Source organism: Dipodomys ordii, unplaced genomic scaffold, assembly GCF_000151885.1.
Source record: "Dipodomys ordii isolate 6190 unplaced genomic scaffold, Dord_2.0 Scaffold32, whole genome shotgun sequence".
In the NCBI taxonomy this organism is placed as follows: domain Eukaryota; kingdom Metazoa; phylum Chordata; class Mammalia; order Rodentia; family Heteromyidae; genus Dipodomys; species Dipodomys ordii.
The window spans coordinates 1,998,727-2,022,627 of record NW_012267248.1 but is presented as its reverse complement, the minus strand read 5'-3'; the positions used below and the strand labels follow the sequence as shown (position 1 = coordinate 2,022,627).

The following is a 23,901-nucleotide window of genomic DNA, read 5'->3' as shown; positions in this document are numbered from 1 at the left end:
ATAACTTAAAATAGAAAATACACCTTGCATTCATGACTCATTCATTTAACCTAGGGGATTTTTTCTAAAATGAGCAAGTAGATTTGATCCACTTAGGAATTACAGTTTAACATTTGTAAGTGAATCAAACTGATAATAATGTGTCTTGGTTATATCTTCAGACTATTTTAACTGAATCTTGAGCTGATAAATGATTGATTGGTCAATTACAAGTATTTTCTTTAGTGAGTTAATCACTTCATTTTAGTCTAATTCAATATTGAATTTTTAGTACAACAACTGATTTGGACAGCCTCAAATAATGTTTTCTGTCTTGCCTCAGACCCATTGTCATCCAAGTGTGCAGGATATACTACACACGCATACACATACACATAAATACACATACACATACACATAGTATTGTTTCCAGTAATCTTGAGACAAACTTTTACAAAAAGGCTTCGTGTTCTGTGCTTGTATTGAAATAGTACATTCTTCAGATATTTTCCAGAGTCCTTGTGCACACTTGGTGAGAACAAAAGAAAAGAAAACAGAAGAGATTATGTTGAGGTCCACCTTTTCTCTCCTTCCTCTCATCAAAGGCACATCCTTTCAATGAGCAGACCTTTACCTATGATCCCATTTCCCACTGTCCTATGTCCATTCCCAGGGCCAGAAAAAATTGAGCAGAGTAGTTTGTAGTAAAAGTTGAGAGGTTAAAAAAAAAAGGAAAATGTTAAATTATCAAAGCAAAAGTTATGAGGAAAGGGTTCTGGGTTTTTAGCTCATACTTTGCCCAACATGTGACAAGCCCTTGGGTTTAGTGCCAAGCACTACCAAAAAGGAGGGACAAAGAGAGACAGAATCAGAGGAAACTATGAGGAGACACATCTTTTTTATTTTTAAAGACCTAAGGAAAAGTAGTGAAATACTTTATACTGTCTGTCAAATGGTAGAAAATATATCACTGTGTGCAGAATGACAAGGATACTATAGTTTTTCCAATATACTTTGTCTGTCATTGCTGCTACTCATTAAGCACAAAGCTTTTTATTGTTATGGAAAAAGCACAAGAAAGATTTGGAACCAAAGGAGGTGCTGCTAAGTTTACCGTGTGATTTTTTTACACTACACACTTGTACCTGCTTCATTATTTGAAAGGCATTCTCTGAGCCTTGAGGCCTGTGACTTCAAGAGAAGTGCAGAGTCCAAGTGTTGTGATTGCACTAGTGATTGCAGTGGACATTATAGAAGTGAAAGATGTGGCCAAGAGCAGAGTAGATGGTTTCACCCAGGAAGGCACATTACCAGTCTCCAGCTTTGGTGCCCTCAAAGGGCACTGTGTAATCCATGCTGGTTATGGAAGTTTCTCTTCTCTACCTCACCTGCAATGGAGAAGGACATGGAGTCAGTAGTTACTCTAGGCAATAGAGGATGCATATATTTGTTTTTTGTTTGTCTTTTGTGTTGGGTTTTTTTTTTTTTTGGTCAGTCATGGGTCCTGAACTCGGGGCCTGGGCGCTGTCCCTCAGCTCTTCAGCTCAAGGCTAGTGCGGTACTACTTGAGCCACAGCCTCACTTCTGGCTTTTTCTGCTTATGTGGTGCCGAGGAATTGAACCCAGCGCCTCATTCTTGCAAGGCAAGCACTCTACCACTGAGTCACCTTCCCAGTCCCTAGTCTGTCATTCTTAATTTGAAAGTGTGATTCTGCAAAAGTATAAAGGTGTTATGAATATTTAAACCATTTCGTGTTCTATATGCAGGTCCTAATTCCAGGGTTTTGTTTGTTTTGTTTCTTTTGAGTGGTGGTAGGAGATGGTTATTTTTAAGTTGTGCGCATTCAGAGGTAAAAATTCAGTATAAGTGAAAGCTTCTTGGTGAGTTAGCATTGGCAATCTCTTCCTTATTATCTGGTCCAAACTTAAAGCTCTACAAGCACAATCCCCCTTTAAAGTAAGTGCCCATGTTATGCCATCTAATGTGAAGTTTTTGTTTTAGTATGAGTGTTTTCAAACAGTTAGACAACAGCACAAGCAAAAGCTAATTCCTGTCTCGAAGGTCCTAATTTTAATAAAGTAGGTCATTTCCCGTAAACTCCTTTAGTATGAGTATAATGTTGCCAGATGCATTTAAATTTGTTAATGTTGAAATAATATCAAGATACCTAAAACTTTCCTGTTACAGTAAAATACATGTTTTCTCATTTTTTACATTAATGATAATTAAAAGGTTGGCAGACATTCTTAATTGCAGCTAATCACTCAGCTTTTCCCCTCATTATTTTGGAACAAACCCAAAGATTTTCTAAATATCTTAACGAGACTGCCTTGTGTACCTTTTTTTCTATTTTTTTTAAGTTTATCTAATGTGTAAGAAAAGAATATTTGATTGATGGAACATCTCTATCCACAAACCCCTCCAGTAAATCTCTCAAAATCTTTTCCCTGTACAGGCTGCTCGATAGAGCATTTGCTGTTGTTTATAGTCTGTTATCCCTGGGATTGGCTTTCTGTGTAATAAAGTACTAAAAATCTCTTTGAGTAGGATCAACTTGGGTGTTCTGCGGTTTGCATGGTGGTTGTTATGCCTAATTCCCTCAGCAGAGCGGGGAGTTAGAGGGAGCATCATAAAGAACAAAAGTCAGTGGGTTGCCAGCTGAGTAAGCCCGCCCTGAAAACAGGTTTGGGTAATAGCTATATTTCTAAAAGGAGGGCAGTGATACTTAAGCGAGGTTGGTCTTAGGAAGCAGTTGTAGGTCTGGATCCAATAATGTATCATTGACTGTGTCTGGAATAGATCGCAGGATAAATTGAGTGAACTCTTACCCTGCTGGGAGCTTTCTGCTGTGTGCTCTGTGCTTATTAGCCTCCTAGCCCTCGTTTGACCCTGCTCCCTTTTAAAATTAATGCATCTCCAATTCCCTAATCTAGCCTTAAAAAAAAAATCTCATGTTTCTTTGTTTCCACCCAATTTGAGGAAATAGCTGAGGAGTTTTCAACTGTTTACCCAGAGGCAAAATTAACAGGTGCATTTAGGGTTATTGTAAGGCTCATCAAATACCCTAAAGGCCTGGCCCATTTCCAGTTCTGATAAACAATGCATCATTGTAAATTAATTGAAAACTGACAAAGATATAAAGCAGTTTTTGGTGGCTGAGATGAAACTTTTACTGTAGGCAGGTAGAGGAGCCTTACTACTATGAGTATTTGACACCTAGGTCCTTAGTAATGAGTTTGTAATGAGCACAATCCTGGTAATAGAAACTGAGGGGAAACTTAAAGAGCCAGCTTCTAACATAGTCTTGGAACGTATTTACATCCAATAGCAGCTTGGCACAGGAAGAAACTATTCAGATGTTTGGTTGTCTGTTTGCTGCCAGTTCATGCCTTTATTTGGAGGTAGCCAGTGGAAGGTCCAGGAGCCAGCAGGGAGGAGGGTAAGGATGAAAATGCACTAGAAGAGGAGTCTCTGACATTCTACCGAAATACATTACATTGTATGCTCTGACACCTTTATGGAAAATATGGTGTTTTACATGAATGAAATGTCTTCAGATACAAAGGTTCCTAGCTCCCTTCTTGTATGGGGGAAAAAAGAAGCTTTCATATTTTACAACGATGTCCCACTTCTTTTTAAGCAGTTATGACTCCATAAAAGAGTTTGCAGGGTTTTCTTTTTTTCTTTTTTTTTCTTTTTTTTTTTTGAGAAGGAATTGCAAAACTGTATCCTAGGAATCCTGATGGTATTGATGTTTTACACAGTAAAGAGCCAGGTGCTCATACCTTTAATATTAGCTACTCAGGAGGCTCAGATCTGAGGATTGCAGCTTGAAGCCAGTCTGGGCAGGAAAAATTTTGAGACATTTATCTCCAGTTAAACACCAAAAAGCTGGAAATGGAGCTATGCTTAAGTGGTAAAGCACTAGCCTTTTGCAGAAAAGCTCAGGGACAACACCCAAAAGTGTCCATCTGAACTATGAGCCTCTGGATATAATAGAGTAATTCTTATAGTATATTCTTCAAAATGGGAAGATTATATATATAATATATGTAATAATTATTCAGGAAAATCAAATCCAAGGAAAAATAATGCTAGGATTTATTTATCCAGTGACAGCGTTATTTTATTCCCTATAGTTTCAGATCATTTACCAGGTATATACAAGCTTGTTGCAAATGAGGATCCTTCAGACTTTTATGCCAACATACCTTTTTCTCTGTATGTCAGCCAACTTTATCTGAGTCTGGAAGATTTAAAAAATATTTTTTTTTCTTCTTTGTCCTGTATCACCTCCATTCAGGAAGACCATCACAGACATCAAACCACTAAGTTCTACTTACCTAAATTGTTTATGTATTAGAACATGTTCCTTGTAGATATGTGTCTATGAAACCATTTGATCGAATTATATATGATACTTATACTGGTCATATGCCTTTTATGAGGCTGTAGATTTATATTACCAGACTTTTTCCTTCTTAAATATAGTTTTTTACTAAATATTTATTAAGCATCATATCTCTCCAACATACCTTATACTTACTAGATGCTTACTGAGTATTTGCTTAATAATCAACATGTAAGTAGATCACAGGAAAAGAAAAACATACTTACAATTTTCCCTAACAAATCTAGGCCAGTCATTCTCAGGTCAGTGTCAGGTTTGAACCCTGGAAACATTTAGCAATGTTTAGAGATTGTTTTGCCTGTTGTAACTGGGAGAAAAAGTTCATAAGGAGATAGTTACCATGTAGTAAGTAGAAGCCAGAAGCTGTTAAACACATCCTTTGACTTACAGCACAGCGCCCTACAAAATTATTCAGCCAAAACTAAAGTGATGTGATTGTTGAAAATCTTTGCCCTAGTAGCAAAGATATTCATTTGTCCCCTCTCATTAGATTTCTTCACTATATGTCACATATCTTTCTGCTCCCTTGTTTTCATCTGATCAAACTACTCCCACAAGTTTTGTCTCTAGTTTGGACCTCTCCACTTCATCCCTGTACTATGAACTTCTTTACGTTAGTATCTCAAAGGCCTTTTGTAACACATGCATTCAAAAACAAAATCACTATCTGTTTACAGTATTTGTTACACTGTTGTTTGTACTATTATTTTACACTATTGTTACACTCGTTCTTTGCAATGTTCTTCTGGCACATAATTGATATTCAACAAATAAAAAAATAAAAACAGAGTTGAGGGTAGGACTTGGTTAAATCAAATTTCATAAACATCTCAAGGCATAGAGAAAAAAAATGTCAAAAATTAGAGTAAGGATAAAGTACTTCTCCATTTAAGGAGAGTGTAATCAGGCTCTGTGGGAGGTCACATACCCAAAGAGATTTTGTAGAGCACTGTCATTGAAATGGGGCAGTAAGGATAGGTAGCATTAAAACACCTATATTTCTGGCTTGAGGAAACAGGAACAGGCACAGAAGGTGAATGATAGGTCTGTAAGTGTTGACTATTCTATAGAGCAAGCACTCTGACCTCAGCCTCATGCTATGAAGGGAAGCAATATGAGATGATGAAATGGAAAGATAAGCTGTTGCTTGCTACAAAGAATTTAGGCACAAAGGTAAGTTGTCCACATGTCACTCCACAGGCAGTGAGGAGTCATGAAGATTGGACATTCAAATGATTTGTGCTGAACTTCAAGAGGATTAAACTAAATTACCCACTACTTTCTACCTTTCATCTTTTCTAACTCTCTCCTTATAATGCTACTTCCTCAAAGAAGCTTCTTCAGTACAAGGCTTGGCTTAATGTCCTTGCTATACATTCCCATGGTATCTGTGCTTCTTTTTCAGAAATCTTGCTTCACTCTCTCCTCTTTCCAAAGTATTTATCTTCCTATGGGACTATATTCTCTTGTGTCAAGGACCACATCTCTTTGGTCTACCCAAGTGCCCAGATCTGTGTGGACTAGAATTTTAGCCCAGGCTGACAGAGATGTTGCCTTGGTAGACAATATAGAATTTAAGAACTAATGGATACTGAGGCAGAGAAAGAGGATGAGGTAAGAATGACTCCAAGGTTTTAACTCTCCCCTCCTCCTTCCACAGAGGTATGTGGCTTCAATAATTACATAAAAATGCCTCTTAAATATCTGAAGGGTGAAGAATGAATTCATCTTCTTTTTTGTGTGTATTTTAGTTATTAGCAAGTCTTTTCCATTTTACTGCCTGTTTTGCCAAAGTTTCTTCCTTCTTTATCTTAGTAGGATCCACATTGAAAAGTTTAATACATCTTAATAGACACAAGTTGGAGACGAAACACTTAAGTTTTTAAAGTAGGTGCTCAGCTCTTCTCTAGGGGCCATGCTGAATAGATGTTGCTCTGGAAACGTCTCCAACTTCCACCCTCTATCAGCCCTTGTACCCATAGTACAGCTTGAAATCTTTACAGCTTGGTGAAAGAAAAAGAAGTAGGCAGGCTTGGATTTCAAAGTATGTAGAGAATATCTTCTCTGTATTGTTTCCCCCATTTTTTCCAGACTCAAAGAGTTTACCATCTTTTCTACTCTCTCTATAGAGACATAGTTACTATTTTCAATTAAAACATGATTCACTTTAACCCCGGGATATAGTCAGTTTTTGCTTGATTTTGAAATTTTTGGAGAGGAAATGGGCATTAAGAATTAATGTATCTGCTAGTTGGGCTGCTCACTTCCTTATCAAGGAGCTCCCAGGCATATATTCATATATCATAAACCTAGGGTTGACACATGTTTCACCTTGGCATCATGTATGAATGTTGCAGTGAGAACTAGCAGCACTGCAAACAAAGCAGCTCTGTGAGCTTGTACAGTTAGGTGGGATTGGTAGTAGCGCTTGTGTTCAGTATTCATGAAGCCTTGGGTCCAGCCCCAGCACCAATTAAGCAGTCAATTAATAAAAAACCAGAAGGTCTCAACTATGTTAAATATCTTAGCACTGGGGCAGGGGAACATATGTTTTTAATATTTATAAGCAATGAAGTGGTTGGTTAGTAAACTTAAGGGCCAGATCATTATTCTTCTGTAATCATGTATGTGCATTTTCTATAAAACCTCTGTTTATACTTATGGGTGAATGTGTGTCTATAACTATGTTCATCACTGAAAGTGGTGCAAAGAGAATCCGGATATTCTTTCCTTCCCTTAAAAGCGTAAGTACAGTCTTGAATATGGGATAATAAATTGTGTCTATACAATCTATTATTCTCTCCACCACTGACTCAGCCTATGACCTTATCTCTGTCACTTATTTTATTTTTAATGTACAGGAGAAATCATTAGAGACTCAGATGATGACATTGGCAAATGCCTCAATCTCAGATATAAAATGCTGTATGATATGAAAACAATGTCTCTTGCCATTATTTTAGATGTTTCTACTCTTATTCTGTAACCAGAGTCAAATTTTATAATCAGTTTGAACATGAGAGAAAAAGGAATACATTTTTAAACACTATGAAATTTTCTTCTAAAACCACATTTTTATTTTATTTTGAAGAGAGCCAGTTCATTTATACATTATCTATTCACATAATGAAATGCTACCTTAAGATTTTAAATGCAACATTCTGCTCATTTTTTTCTTGTTTAAGAAACAAGCTAATTATAAATGTATGCATAGAGACATGAGGCAAAGTTATTTTGAAATGTACTTTCATGAATGAATGTAGCCAAAGTTGTTTGAGATAATACAGCAGCTTGTACATTCATTTTATTTGCCATAATTTAAAAAGACACTGTTCAAATTGAGTTTTCTTCAAATCTTTCAAGGACAAGGGGTATATATAGGTTGTTGTTTTTTGGTACAACTTTCTAAGTATTTTCTCTGATAATGAAGGCTCTTTATCATTGATGTTAGGATGACTCAAACCTAAGTATAGAAATATGAATAGGCATTAAGTTTGAACTCTTGAGTTAAATGCAAAAAGAATGCCAAGAATTTTACGCTTAATCTGGATATAGATCTATTTAAGATAAGATTTTCTGTAATACTTTTGCTTTTTAAATTTTGTTTTTAGTTGAGTGATAGTAGCTGTACATATTATGGGGTACATTGTGATGTTTTGATACATATAAATACTGTGTAATGATAAAATCAGGATGTTTAGCATATCTGTTCTTTCAGTATTTATCTTTCCTTTGTGGTAAGAACATTCCAAATCCTCTCTTGTAGCTATTTGAAGGGTATAATGCAGAATTTTTGTTGTTGTTGTTAAATGATATTTATTTAATTTTATTTTATTGTAAAGGCAATGTACAGTGGGGTTACAGTTACATAAGTAAGGTCATAGTATATTTCTTGTCAAACATTGTTATGCCATCCCTCATTTTTCTCTCACTTTCCCTCCTCCTGACTCCACCCCTCCCAAGTTGTAAAGTTCATTTCCAGCATAGAGTCTTGTGAGTATGACTGTCGCATTGGTTCACCCTTTGTCTTTTGTCTCACCATTTTGTTATTCCCCTTTCTGTCCCCAAATCAGATAAACAAGACACAGAACACAAAAATCAAAAATAGTGACAACAAGGGATAAATGAAAGGGGGAAATGAAAGAAAAAAGAAATAACTTCACCACACAGTATATTCAAAACAAAACAAATAATCCTTATTTTCATGTCTTGGAATTAATTTCAATTAGCATCATTTTATTTACTCTTTTCAAATTATTTATTGTGATTAAGTTATTACATAATTTCCCAAACTTCACAGTATTGTGGGATAGTGATGCTTAGTTAAAGTCACAAACACATTCTGACTTTCATGGGGCAAATTGTCTATCGTGGTCTATAACATTTATGAGTTCCACGAGCTTTGACAATACAACTATTTCTTCCACATTGGGTGATATGTACATTTTATTTGTTTCCCATTCATTCCCTCCCTCTCATCGTATTGAGTTGCCTAGTTCGTTTTGATCAATGTCTAGTGCAGCTGATGGGTCCCGCTGTTGTATGTTTTTCCCTGATTCCCTCTAGTTCTGTGTCCTCCTCCTGGTTTCCCTCCAGTGTGCACATATATACCATATATGTGATCAGCAGCATGGGATTATTTAGTAGTGAGGTTATTTAGTAGTAGAGGGATTATTTAGTAGTAGAGGTGCAACAGGGTTGACAGAGCTCTCTTTAACTCGCTCACCTTTGACTTACACAAAGCAGGTTTAGCTTGGTTTGTGCATTAATGTATCTGCCTGCTATAGGTTGGTATGTACTGTCACCACCCTGAGTATCTTCCTTGGTATGGACACGGTAATGAGTGTGGTTTATTATTTGTAGTGGCCTTTATCACCCAGGAAGAACCCAACAACTCAAGAGGACTAGATTTTTATTATTAAAAATATCTAATGTTACCCTCCATTTCTCATTGCAGCTTTTTTAAAGCATTTTAATTTATTGAAACACTCCTGTTTACATAGTTTTGCTTGTATTGTTTTGCTCTGTATTAACACATAAATAAAGTTTTCTACATTATTTTCAGGCAGGGGTTGTGGTAAGATTTTCTTTTGTGTTTGTAGTCATATTATCATTTAGAGTTTGTCTCCTCACGATGGAAAAGAGATTTGGGGTGTTGTCAGTGGTTATTTTAAGAGTGAGCACATTTAGGAGCTACTAGGCCTAGAGCAGGGTATAAATAAGGCCCATGTACTTTCGGTTCAAGGAGCTTCTTTCTCAAGTTCACAAAACGAGTCCTCCACCACTGAACTCCAGTGTCTCTGGAGGCTCCATGAAGACTAACCAATCTGACGCGTGTGTAGGTAACAGCCCCATGGACTGGCACTTGTAAACAGCCAGTGCCAAGCCCATCAGGTTCCCAATGAGATAAACCAGACCCTGAAGAAACTTCTGGCTTGAACTCTCTAGCATCTTGAAAGTGGCTGAAATGGCCATGAGTGCCTGGACCGGCCGCCAGGCCATCATGCACACCATCATGGTAGGGAAGATGGAGATGGTGTTGCCGGCCATGTACATGATGAATAAGTTCATGGGGATCTGTTTGAGGGGGCCCAGGGCGATGTCCCAGCAGTGCTTTTCCACCAGGTTCCGGTCCGTCTCCTGCACGCTGGTGTCCGGCACCTGCTTGTCCAAGTACCCGACGGGGTACAGTGAGTCTCCCTGGCCGCTGCCCCGGTCACTTCGGCCCCTGCTGCCTGCGCTGGGCCCTCTCAGCTCAATGGCCCACTCGAACCGCCGGCCTTGGCTGGTGACCAGGCTGCCCGGAGCCGTCATGATGGCCTCCACTTCCAGAGCCCGCGCACGACCCCCTCATTGCAGCTTTTGAAAGCAAGAAAAGCTAGACAGTTTATTCATTCCTCCCAACAAATTAGGATATTTTTTTGTTTCCTTCAAGTAGCAGAAAATATATTTGCTTTAACCATATGATATATGTTGGCCAGACCCTCCTGTAAGCTCATCCAGGCTGCCTCTTCTCTATGCTTACAAGTTATGCCTATAGACTATTTGCTAAGAGCAGCCAAAACTGTGTTCTCCATCTAGAGAAATAGAGGGATCTAGTCTGGCTTGGAGAGGAATCTTTGCAGGCCTCTACCCTGATCTCTCTGGCTATAGTTGGACTATTTGCCAGTCAGAGGAATGGATTGCTCCAAACAAAGGTGAGGATGAACTTCTAAGCTATATGGGGAATCCTTTAAGCACTGAGATCATGAGAATACACTTGGCCCACAAGCCCACCTCAGATGATGTTTCAGAGGAGATTTTCATGCTGAATTTGGAAGAATAGAGTTGGAAGAAGAAAAGAAGAAGCCAAGTTGAAGGAGCAGTATGTGCAGAAAGTTCAGAAGTATGAACTAACAGGATCTTTTGGAGAAAACTCCCAAAATATATGGGTATATATAGTTAATATAATGGGAGATGGGCTTGAGAAAGAAGTCTGGGTGTGTTATACCCAAGAGTGAACACCACTCAATTATAGATGTGTCTAGACCAGATAGGATGAGTCTCTTGAATTAAGACAATGGTAGGAAAATGGATAGGAAATGGCATTTAGAACAGTACTTCTGGGGCAGCATTGCAGGACTTCCTGAGCAGTAGAACAAAAAGGAATGAAAAGAAACCAGTTAAGTGATAAGTTCTGAACAAGTCCCATGTACTCAGGTCCTTGTAATGACCTTTATTGGTGTCCTTTCTCACTGTCTTTCCCCCAACCCTTGCCATACACATGTATACACGTTTTACCTATATGATCAGTAAAAATTTTTATGGCAGTGACACTGAAGCAGGTAAATAAATGCCAATATTGATTTTTTTGTTTAAATCTGTTCCTTATTCTAACATCAAAGCTTCTGGTTTCCAGTTTGTAGTAACATTTAAAACAAGCAACAAGATTTCATTAAGGATCGAAAATACAAGATTTGTTGACTTTTAGTTTTCTGCGCCATTGATTCTTTAGTAAAATTCAGTCTCAGAAGCCACAACATTTGATTATCAGCTATTTGTAACTTTGTTGGGTTCCATATGAGTTTCCCTTTGCAGTTAGAAGTTGAGAGGAAATATACTATTTTCCAGTATCATGTTTCTTACAAATGACTAAAACAGTAAGGTTCACCTTTGAATTTAAGATCAAACTATAAACAAGAAACACTTGGAAATATTTTGGGATGTTCTAAAGGCAGAAGTCTGCAGAAGGGGGACTATTTTTAAGCTCTGTTTTAAATTTTAGAATCTTTCCCAATCGCTAAAACATTACTTACTAAAATTTGAAAAAGAAATTCCAAGGAATTTTAAGTGTAAGAAGCATCTTGAGTCTCTGATACCTAAATTCTATGTACTACATTCCAGTATGTCTTCCTTGGGAAAATGAAAGAAATTTCACTCCTCTTCCAGCCCATGAATCTAGCTGCAGCTTGTATTGTTCAAACTGTGTGTCTGGACAATGCAGCATTGCCCTCAGAGGATCAGTGATGGCCACATCTAGGAAGCACCAAGTTGCCACTGAGGCATTTAACCATGCTCAACACTTAACTGAGTTTGCATTTCAGATCACACATTAGGCTGTTCTAGAGACTTCTGTCTTCTTTTTTTTTTTTTCCAAATCTAGCTGATTCATATGTGGGTTTTGGCTCCCCTCTGGAGGAGGCTTCTGTGTCAGATGGTAACTAGTGCCCAGAGCCTCCACTTCTAATTGGAAGTGCAGCTGACCCAAAGATGGGTTTCCAAAAGTAGCCAAAGCCTAGCATCTGGCTCTAATTTTGAATAGCTATGGGCTCACTACTAGCACCACATACATCTATAGCTCCCTAGCCTCTCTTGCTCTACCAGGGTAGGTTTATAAGAGATACCAGGAATATATCCTTTTGTTCTTCTGTCTCTGATTTCATCTCCCTTCCAGTAATAATCTTTCTACTTGCATGAACCTAGTGAACATTTCCCACTGCTATGCCATACTGAGGCCCCTACTGAGTTACTAAGGCCCTTACTATGTACATAGCATCCTATATGTGGTTCTAGAAGCCTGCAGAGCAGGCAGAGCAGAAGATGGCCATGCTGTCTGAGAAAATCTGGGGCTTATTCCAGTAAAAGTCCTGCAGTGTGTGAATGTAACAACATTCAGAATGTTATCTTTTAAAACTGGATATTGACTAATGAGACCTTTTATTTCCAGTCTTTGGAATTAAAAGACATTAAAAACATCTAGCATCTAAAGAATATTTCTAGTATGTTAAGTGCTGTGGAAATTTTATGCCAACAGAGCCTGCCTAGAAAAATCAAAAAAGCTTAAAAATATATCTCCTGGCAAGCTGCCAGTGATCCGGTAATCCTAGCTACTCAGAAGATTGAGATATGAGGACTGAGGTTCAAAGCCAGCCTGGACAAGAAAGTCTGTGAGAGTCTTATCTTCAGTTAATGACTGGGGAAAAAAAGCCAGATATGGAGCTGTGTCTCTCTAGTGGAGTGCTAGCCTTGAGCAAAAAACTCAGGGATAGTACCCAGGCCTTGAGTTCAAGCCTTAGGTCCAATGCACGCGCGCACATATGTGTGTGTGTGTGCATGCGCACACACAAACACATACATACATACACACCATCTCCCAAATCATATCTCAATGAAGCTGATTTCAAGCAAACCAAGGAAATGATTCCAGAAATATCCCTTTCGTGATTGTGAGTTGAAGGTACTGGTTTTAAAACATCAATGAGCTACCCAGAGCTCAAAGAGCAGCTGTGTTCGCTCTTTCCACTTCCTGTGTGTCAGGCTCAGCAGTGTGACTCCTGACAGCAGCCCACCCTGCTTCTTCTGTGAGTGGCAGCTAGCAAAAAGTGATTGCAGCTTTGCCTAATGGAGATCATTGTGAAACATCACAACTATATTTCCAATTCCAGCATCAGAATAATACATCTGACTTGGAATTGACTACAATGGTCAGAATGACGGATCTGATATATACTTGAAGGGATAATTGTACACAACCAGTTTAAAAGCTGGTAAATATTTAAGGGTCAGGGGTTAAATGTCAAAACCACAGTGCTTGGGCTCAGCTCCATAAAGTATCAAGAATGACTCCTAATTAAATGCAGGGTATATTTCACCAAAGGGAAATAAATTTGACAGCTAACAACCAATACTGGATTACCACCTTATAGAGGTTAGGGATCAGGCTAGTAATTGTAGGTGGTTTACAGTTTTTAATGCAGTACTAATCGGGAGGATGATTGCTACAGTTACCAATTACCACACTACACAAAGTTAAGTCTTAAGCCAAAAATAAGTATTACCAAAAGGTATGTATATCCAAATCCCCGGCTCAATTTTTATTTAAAAATAAATGCCCTGTGCTGTCACAGAGCAAATCTCTAAAACAAATATGGTCAGAAAACATTTTATTTTTGCTTAGCTAAAAATTTCTATGTGATTAATAATTGTCAAGTGGTGCCAATTACAATGTTAAATAAATTAGACTTCAAAACCAGTATAGCAAGTTGAAGGCAAAAGATCTCAGCTAAAAAAGTATGTAATTGTCCCTTTCCTTTCACATTTGCCTTTATACTTAGATAATACAGTGGTGTCACAAATTCAGCAGTCTTAGATGGACATGGAATTTGGACGCTAATTTAGATGCCCCACCTGAGAGAAAAGCTGTTTACCCTAAGATGAGATATGCCTTAGAACACTAAGCATACACAGTAATTGTAGTATTTTAATAGCTATGTTTACATGCAGATCTTGAGATTATTTTTGCACATTAGGTGATTTATAGGGCTACATTAAGTAAATCATACTTGGAATGCTGTTCTAAAGGATGACTCACAAAGTGCTGCCATCTCCCCTTTCCCCTTTCTGAGAGAGAGGTAGAAAAGAAATCCCTTTCTTCAGAAATCACTGCATGCAAATTAGCATCTCAACGATTTCTGATAGTTTGTTTTCTTTGCTGTACCTTTAAAGAAAAATTATTAAACCTAGAATTGAGATAAATTCATGTAGAAAAAAGTAGCCAGAGCCATTATAGGAAACCTCGTCATCCCTAATATACTGGCTTCTGCAGGCTGAACTAATTACTGCATAATCTTTACTTGAGGTATTGGTTAAATCAATTAAGTTGTTAGGAGTAATTTCAATAATGCTAGTGTTTGAGAGAACTACATGGCAAACAGGATTCATTTTAATTAGACTTTTAAATTCAGAGCCCTATCTAAGTCTGGAGCCAAGTACTCTATTTTGAATCTCTCTGTATTCATTTAGTTGCGAAGGGAAATCTTTAAAAAATATGTCTGGCTCTAAGTAATTAGTTTGCAAATTTGTAATGTGAGATGTTGTAGCAGCCCAGTTGGGGAAGGAGGGCATAGCCTCCTCCCTTTTCATTTTTATTAGCTTTTCCTGTGTCTGGAGACTTCCTGCAAGGACTGAACATTCCTTTAAGTTCAACTTGTGGGAGGTTTGCACCAATAACATAAAATGCCTCCAGAGAGGTACCTGCCACTGACCCACATGTAACTTTTGCCCTTAAAAAATATTAAAAAGAACTCCTTTTCTTTATCAGGCTCTTCAGAGAGCCTGGTGGGCAGTGGAGCCTGGGACTGTCTACTCCCCTGTGAGGCTTGCTTGGCCTTCCTCTCCAAGCAGTGCTGAGCTGCAGATCCTGTTCAGACCTGTGGGAAAGTACACAAGGCCCAGCTATGCATCCTGGGCCTTACTCATTCACTGGGAAAGGAACCCCTGCCAGGAAGGCTTCTTTAGCCTGGAAGAACATTGGGAGTTCAGCATTTCTTTAACTCTTTGGATCTCTGCAGTCCATTCAGTATTCTCATTTCAAAGGCTAAAGTTCTTTCTTAAGAGTCTTCATTGACTGCTTCCCATAGAGAATTTTCCCAGGGACATCCTTTACCAGACATAGGTTAATAATACTGTATTTCTACCCTGGTATAGTCCAGGAATGCCCCATACTCATGAGTACTTTGATAATAACATTAAGCATCATGTATGCAAATAATCTAAATCCTAGATAAGGTATAATTTGTTCGGAGTTTTACATTCTTCAAAGACTAAAAAAAAAAAAACTTTCTATATTATGAAGAGTGGCTTTAAGTGGTAGAGTGACTGCCTATCAAGCTTTAGGCCCTGAATTCAAACGTTAGGACCACCTAAATTTAAATAAGTAAATATAGAAGAAATTAGTACTTACCCTTTCATTAGAGAAGAACTCTATCAGCCCTTGTCCTTTTGTTAGTGTTGAAAAATCACCACAGTAATGACATACAATTATAGTAAGCATTTAACAATCTTCTGCTTTTCTAGGTTTATCTTATCTAACATATGGTAAGCTCAAATGGGTTAAATGTCTTTTCCCTAAGGTACAATATTTTTGTTCTCTCTAGTACAATTTAAATTTTATTTTTAAGGCTCTAAAGCAGCACATTTGAACATTCTGAAAGGTAAAACTGTTAGGAATATAATTGCAAGAGTTAAAGGAAACTTAACAAATGAAATATAAAGACTTGTACTTCCTGTATATGAATTTTTAGCCTTTGCCCAATCTTTCTCTATTGTAAACTTAAAACAAAGTCTTATCAGCAAGTAACATAGAGTAGCAGCTGGATATCATTAAATCCCCCTGTCTTCACTATTCTTCTTCATTACCTTCTTCCTGACAGCTCTTGTTCTTCACAGAAAATGTAACTTTGTGCTAGAAATTTATGTAATTCAGGTGTCCTCCATTCTGAAGGAGAGCTTCACTCAAAAGAATAATTCTGGACTAGGAAGGTAGCTCAGTGGTAGAGTGCTTGCCTTGCATGCATGAGGCCCTGGGTTTGATTCCTCAGCACCACATAAGCAGAAAAAGCTGGAAGTGGTTCTGTGGCTCTAGTGGTAGAGCGCTAGCCTTGAGCTGAAGAGCTGAGGGCCAGGCCCAGAGTTCAAGCCCCATGACCGCAAAAAATAATAATAATAATTCTGTGAGTACATAGAATTTTATAAGAGAAAAGACTGAACTCAACAAAATTCATTAAGAAGCACATATTAAGTAACCAGTTCCTCAGCTACTTTTCACCAAATCTCCTTTACCTAGGCTATTTTCATAATGAGAAAGTAGCTAGCAGATTTCATTCTATTAAAGACATGAACTATTGTAGCATAAAATACACAGTGGCACTCTCCAAAAGCTTTGCAGAGTCAGTGAAACTCTAAAATACCTTTATATAGTAATACAGTTAAAATTAAATATGATATATATATTTGTATTATATGTATATATACATATCATATTATATGTATATATAATACACACTGGAACAGTTAACCAAAAACACAATTAGAGGGCACAATATTTAGGCTTCTCTCAGCTTAACTGAAGTTGTTAAGTTGCTGATGATGTAATGTGTATGCTTCTCTGAGCATTTAATTCAACCTCTGTGGCTTTGTGTCAAAATCAAGAGTTCAAGTTTAGGCAGCTTTTCAGTGACAACAGAACCACTAGGAAAAGAGACTTGAATCTACTGGGCCTAATGAGATACCAGAGTCAAAAGTATATATTCAAAATATTTATTTTAATATAAATATATTTGATATTTATTTTAAGATAGAGCAAATGAAAAACTCCCTATCCCTCTTGAATGTTAAACTGATAGCCTTATCTTCCTTGATGTAATAGTTATGTTTAATCATGTTATCAAATTGCTGTCTTAAAGAATTATTTTCCTAAAGATACCTATTAAAATTTTATTTATGGTTTCTCACCATCAACCATTCAAATGATTTTTACCCCCTCACCTGTACTTATTATTTGACTAAGAAATACAGAAAAAAGTCTAAAGTTGTATAAAATAATTAAGCCTTACAGCCTAAAAATAGAAATCTAATTTAGTAATTAAAATGTGAATATTACTAGGTTTATTATTAACATGTATTTGCATAACTCCTTTTATTTCTGCTTTGTTTTATATTCTGTTAAAAACAATGAAATTCCCAAAATTTTACTTAACTATTTTTCCCAAAGAATACTGGGTTCTTGTTAGAAATTTGCATTCACTGCTCTAAAAAATAGAGATGGTAGCCTGCTCTTTAGACTCTGCCCTCATTCATATAAGGCATTCCACCCTGTCCCTAGCCATTTGTTCCTGTGAGCTCTTCATCTGGCATATTCCTCATGTCCTATAACCAATGAAGACTTGTTCTCAAGGAAAACAGTCCATTGGCCCCCAAACATAGGTTCTGGTCTTCTACTATTCATGTCATTCACACCTGTTATAGCATATAGCACTCAGCAGCATTCTACCACTCCCTTTTCTTTCTCATTTCTCTTCCATCCAGTAAGCTTTTCTTTTCCTTTCCTCTTCTGTCTCTTTATTTTTTTCTTTAGTGCCATTACTGGGGCTTAAAATCAAGGCCTGGGCACTCTTCCCTGAGCTTCCTTTTCTCAAGGCTAGAACTGTACCACTTGAGCCACAACTCCATTTCTGCCTTTTTTGGTGATTGTTTGGCGATAAGAGTCTCATGGACTTTGCTGACCTAGGTTGACTTTGAACTGAGATTCTCATATCTCAGTTTCCTGAGTAGCTATGATTAAAGATGAGCCACTGGAGCCTGGCTAAACATTTTCTTTTTACTAGCTTCCTGAGGAACATCTAAGTTTAGGCAGCTATTATTTGGACATCTGGTTTACTCTGGGCTTTCTTAAGCCATGTCTTTTGCTATTTCACTAATAACATTATGAATTCCTAGCTGATTCTGTCAATTTCAAAAAACATTTTTCCACCCACACTAGGTTCTTAGAATATTGATGAATACTACTTAAATATATAAATTTTCCCTGAAGGCATGGCTTAAGTGGTAAAATGCCAGCATGAGCAAGAAAAAATATAAAATTAAAAATAGAATACACTATTGGGTATAACACTGATGACTACAATAAGGTAAATGAAAAGTGTGATTACAGACCAAAGTTAAGACATATTGAGTTAGAGCCACAGAACAGAATCATAGCAAGATTTAGAAGTCCAAAAATATTTTTCTCTTTTTTTTTTCTTTTTTTTTTCTATTGGAGTAGGGGTGGCCTGTACAACAGAAAGCTAATTAATGCTTATATTTTAAAATTTTAAGAATGTGCCTATAAATCTGTGAGTGACACACTGGCTGGTAAAAGACAAAAAAAAATACACTTGGACATGATAGATGATACAGGGTTCTAGAGATTCACATAGTGAGACCAAAGAAGGATATTTTTAGCAGAGGATCAGGAAGGCTCAATAGCTGTGATAATATGAAATGGCATTTATCAAAATGAACTCCAAGAAATGGAAACAAGAGGTATTTTGTTTTTTGTTTTTGTTTCTCCTTTGTTGCTGTTTTTGCTTTCTGTACCTTTTGTATGTAAATTTATCTGTTTGGGGGAGGAAAAGGGGGAGCACAGATGATGGGACAAAGATTGGACAAATGCAGCAGTGATATTCACCGACACTGTGCAAATGAACTTTACATGTTGTAGGGGCCGGAGGCAGGAGGGAAAAAACTGGAAGAAATTGAAAGAAGGAGTGGCAGTGTTCAAAAAGAAATTTGCTCATTATCTGACTTATGTAAATAAACCCCTCTGTGCATTATCTTTACAATAACAATAAAAATAAACTGTTTTTTAAAAAATGACAAATCCGTAATGTGGTTTGCTTATAGCTATAGAAAAGTGCCAGAACATTTGCCATGAAATTGAAATACTTCTCAGAGATGTTAAGTTTAAAGAGTCAAAAATAACAAAATTAAAATATTATACATGGTATAACATTAAAATGGTAGTGGGAGGGTGGGGGTGGGGGAGGAGGTTGGGAAGGGATGTGAAGGGTAAACAAAGGAGGAGGCTGCAATGCTTGATAGAAATGTACACATTATCCTGCCCATGTAATTGTAACCCCTCTGTACAGTGTGTTCACAAAAATAAAATAAAATATAAAAAAAATGGTAGTGGGAGCAGGCACCAGAGGGTCACAGCTGTCATCCTACCACTTGGGAGGCTGAGACGGCAAGGATCGTGGCTTGAGGGTAGCCTGGGCAGAAAAGTGTATAGGAGACTGTCTCCATGAATAAAAAGAAGCTGGGTATGGTGGCCCAAGAGCCATGAAAAGTGGGCCAGGTGAACACTTGGGTAGGAAGCAAGACCCTAGTTTAAAAATAACCAGTGAACTTGGTGGTGGCTCATTCCTGTAATCATAGCTACTCTGGAGTCTGCAATCTGAGGATCAATGTTCAAAGCTACATTCAGGAGGAAAGTCCTTGAGACTGCTCACCAATTAACCACCAACAAGCTGGAAAGGGAACTATGGCTCAAGTGGTATAGTGCTCAGAGACAGTGTCCAGGCCCTGAGTTCAAGCCCCAGGATAGGCACAAAATGATAATAACAACAACAACTAGTGAAAAACAGGGTGCAATTGTGGCTCCTTAGTATTATGCCAGTCTAGCAATTGCAAGGCCCTAAATTCAACCCCACTATTGTATAAGTGCCTAAACAAACAAGTTGTTTTGGGTTTTTTTTTTAAGCCCTAAAAAGGGCTAGCTGAAGAGTACTTGCCAAGCAAGTCCTGAGTTCAAATTTCAACACTACCAAAAATGTAAAAAATGCAGTGGGGAAGGAAAATAAGAATTAACTCTGGCTTTCTGATCACAGAAGAAAGGAGGATTGTACAGATAGTGTTTTAGAGAGAGCAAATGCAGGTAGTTTTGGATAGTTTAACTATCTTAATGAAATCGTTTAAGTTTATGAGTCATTATTTGGGAATTACTGCATATGCTATAGTTCAAAAATGAATAGCTCTTCAATCAGTTTTATTTAAGAACAGAATATCTTGTAAATTGTATGTTAGAAAGCAAATACTGGGTGCATTGTAAATAAAGAATTCTGAAACAAAGGAGGAGGTAACAATGCTTGATAAGAAATGTACTCATTATCTTGCCCATGTAATTGTAACCTCTCTGTACAGTATTTTTACAATTAAAAAAAGAATTCTATTGTGTTTTGTTACTTAATAGAAGTGGGAATTGCTGATTTTCCACGTGAATGTCAGACACTAAGCAAAGATAGATCCTAACTGAAGCCAATGTATAGCATCAAAGTTCCTTTAACATTTGGGAAACCCCCAGTGCCCTCAGGACCTCAGAACAATTGCTCACGGAAATGCTGCATTACAGGTCTCATCTACTCTGCCAAATGGAAATTATATCAAACATATCCCAACTCCCCCTCCACCACTGAGAATATTTTAAATGGAATCGCTTAGATTTAAATGTTCTGTAGCCTAGTGTCTTTTACTTTCTTGCTAATTGATTAAATTATTATCAGGTAGTTTAATGTCAAATCTGTCAAACATTTTAACCTGAGAATCTGTAACTTACCTGGTTTTCCTTGTGACTACTAGATACTAAAATATTAACCCTTAATAATTTCTCCTGAAACTTTTTTGTAAACTTTAGCTAAAACCTTAGGTTTGCTTTGATGATTTAGCTGTTTGTATGTACATATATTCATTTCTAGGAAGAATATTATCTTCATTCAGGAAGAATCCTGGGCTACTTTTCAGGATTTGATGGAAGATATGCATTGGGATTTTTCAGAAAAGCTTATTTTCCATTTATATACTGACTAAATATACAGAAAAACTAGCTGAATGCCAAATGATTTACTTTGTTTTTTAAGGAGCAACTTGCTTCTGCTGTTAATTTCTACTTCCATAAATTATCTTACAGTTAAATGATTAAGATTTTTCAGCTTACTATTTCATCTGAATATTGTTCCTTAAACAATCTTGGTTATAGTGCTGGGAAAGCTAGGTTATTCGAAATACATGTGGAGTGTGAAATTTTGTTTTCTGCACAAAGATTTGTCTTGAGTCTAAACATTTCTCTCTTGAGTAATTTGTCATTTAATTGCATCGTGTAATGTTCCCCTGGGAAAGGGAGGAAAAGAGAAAGGAAGAAAAGACCAAAAAAAGAAACTTTAAAAAAAAATGTGAACTGCATTCAGATTTAACTTTCACCTTATAAAGTTTTATTACAGTGTCCTCCTCCCCTCTTTGTGCCATGAAATAGTGAATCACTCTTGCTGGTCTCTGAGGACAGATGCTGTTCTCATGTTTTATCCTGACACCTCAGAGATGTGCTTTCCATATGAAGGAAGGGAGGACATTTGATGCGTCCAGTGTTATTTTGGGACCTCCCCTTTTCTGGGAGTCACTGACACATGTAGTTTTGGCAGTGAAGCCCAGCAGGAGGTGACATTTGGCCGATTCCCTTGCTGATTAATGTGCCTGAGGGTCCCCGCCACCCTTTGCCCCTTTTCCAGTATGTTAGTTTAGGGGAGAAAAACAGCAGCTTTCATATGCTCCACTGCTGGGTGAGCTGGGCACGGGGCCAGCAGCGCCAGCAATTTTCCGTCCTTTGTATGAGTGATCAGAGGCCAACCCCAAGGAACTGACAGTGGTTGTACTCAGCACCGCTAATGATCTTCAGTAGCCGAGGACTTCCTTCCTCTTGTAGCTTGAACATTTTTGCTAGGGAAATGTATGATTTGGAAAGTAGCCACAGAGACACAGTCTGATAAAGTTCATTGTGCACCTCACACCTCTAGTTCTGTAGCAGATGAAGCGCTACTAAAAAAGGAGAAAGTAACTAAGTTCATGTGAGTGTTTAAAAGCATTTTGCAAATGTACTTTCTGAAATGGGACAACTTCACTTGGTTAGCTTTTTTATTTCCTTACTAAGTGTTTGCAGTCAAGCTCTAACAATCATATGGTAGACTGTTCTTCAGCCTGGAGAGTCTTTGGCTCTCCACCTTCACTTTTCCTTTTCCACTTTCCTGTGTTTTCATCCCCAGTCCTCAATAGCCAAGTTCTTGCTGTATGATAGGCAAAAAGTCAGTAGGCAGCATTCCAGGACCAGCCACCAGTGCATCTATTTGTCCTTCAGACAGAAGAAAAGGTCACCACTTGCACCTTAAGGTCAAAATGCTACAGACAAAACTAACCTCTAGGGATTTTCTTATTCTACACTGTAATGTTCATTTGGTTCTAGCTAAACCATATATATTGTAGTGCTCATATATTCATAAAATATCTTAGGAGTTTTCTAATCTACCTTATGGCTTTTTGTTCTGGGGTATATCAGCTCTGACCATAAAGAAACTCTTCCTTAGAATTAATTATTATAAATATTCTCATGATAGAGAAATGGGGGTGAGGGGAAACATTATAAAAACTACCCATGGAGGGGCTGGGAAGGTGGCTCAGTGGCAGAGCGCTTGCCTTGCATGCCTGAGGCCCTGGGTTCAATTCCTCAGCACCACATAAGCAAAAAGAAAAAAACAAAAAACAAAAACTACCCATGGCCTTGTGCCTGGCTGAGTACAGACCTTGTTGGGATGGCCATTGTGGGTTTGGGCTAGACTGTCCCAAGATGGAACAAGTGATTTTGTAGTATGCCAACTTACCTCTAGAAAAAGACTTCAGCTTCTAAAACATTCCCTACAAGTACTTCAAGAGCTTTCAAGATTTCACCAAAAGCTTAATCAGAGAAGGACATTTTTATTCAGGTGAATCCTCAGAATGCAGCAATAAAATAAAAACTGTCATTTGCTATACTCTGAGGGACATGGTTTGCTTTTGTTTTATTAAATCATGTTTCCTTAAGAGCTTCATCTAGGATTTGTAATTCTCCTTGATGCTCTTCCATTGTCCTTTTGCTAAATGCTATATAGCCATACCTACAAGTTCAGTACATTTAGAACTGTGCTTTAGTCTTTCAAAGTTTGTAGAGACCATTCCCTTCTGTCAGTCTTATAGGATGAATTATTTTGAGTTTTCATTTTACTGAAGAAATGAACTAGCATATTGGTAGGCATCACATGCAGAGTTTAAGGTATCATATTGCTCATCACAAATGGCAGAAGGACATGGACACTGCATTCTCTTTTGATTCCATAATCTTAACATGAGGAAACCTGTTCATCCTGAGATTCAACATACTATTCAGGAGGCCAGTGCAGCCACTACATTGATCTTGCAGGGAAGAAAACCATTTGCTTCCTCTAATCCTATAATGGCAACAATACCTTTATAGCTAGTCAGGAAACAATTTACCAAAGCCCTTAACAAAATAACTGCTGGATCATTCTAATTTGAAAACATTAAACCTATGTCTATACTGGCAAAATAAACCCAATAGGGTCATCACCTTTTATGTTTGTGGAGTTCCATTCAAATAACGTAAAAAAATTATAATGCTTTTGTAAATCGTTTTGTAGATATAAATGAAAAATGGCACATTTCCTGAAGTATTTGAGTAATTTTTATGTATAATTGTAAGAAAGAAGCGGTAGTAATTCTCTATTCCTAATCACTAAAATGCAATGGTAGAGTACAAAGGATTCATTTCTTAGACTTGTATTTCTGCTCGTCCATCTTATTCCTAAATAAGCATTTGATCCCTGTGTTATACCAG

General features: G+C 37.5%; 1 protein-coding gene and 1 pseudogene across 2 annotated transcripts in view; one reads left to right on the top strand and one right to left on the bottom strand.

Annotated features, from left to right (window-relative positions):
• Gmds (GDP-mannose 4,6-dehydratase) overlaps positions 1-23,901 on the top strand; it is a 472,970-nt gene that overhangs the window by 261,792 nt on the left and 187,277 nt on the right. The gene's annotated exons all lie outside the window — the stretch shown is intronic.
• LOC105985993 lies at positions 9,649-10,226 on the bottom strand (annotated as a pseudogene). The gene has a single exon (XR_001175091.1). The product of XR_001175091.1 is annotated as an ER membrane protein complex subunit 4 pseudogene (transcript).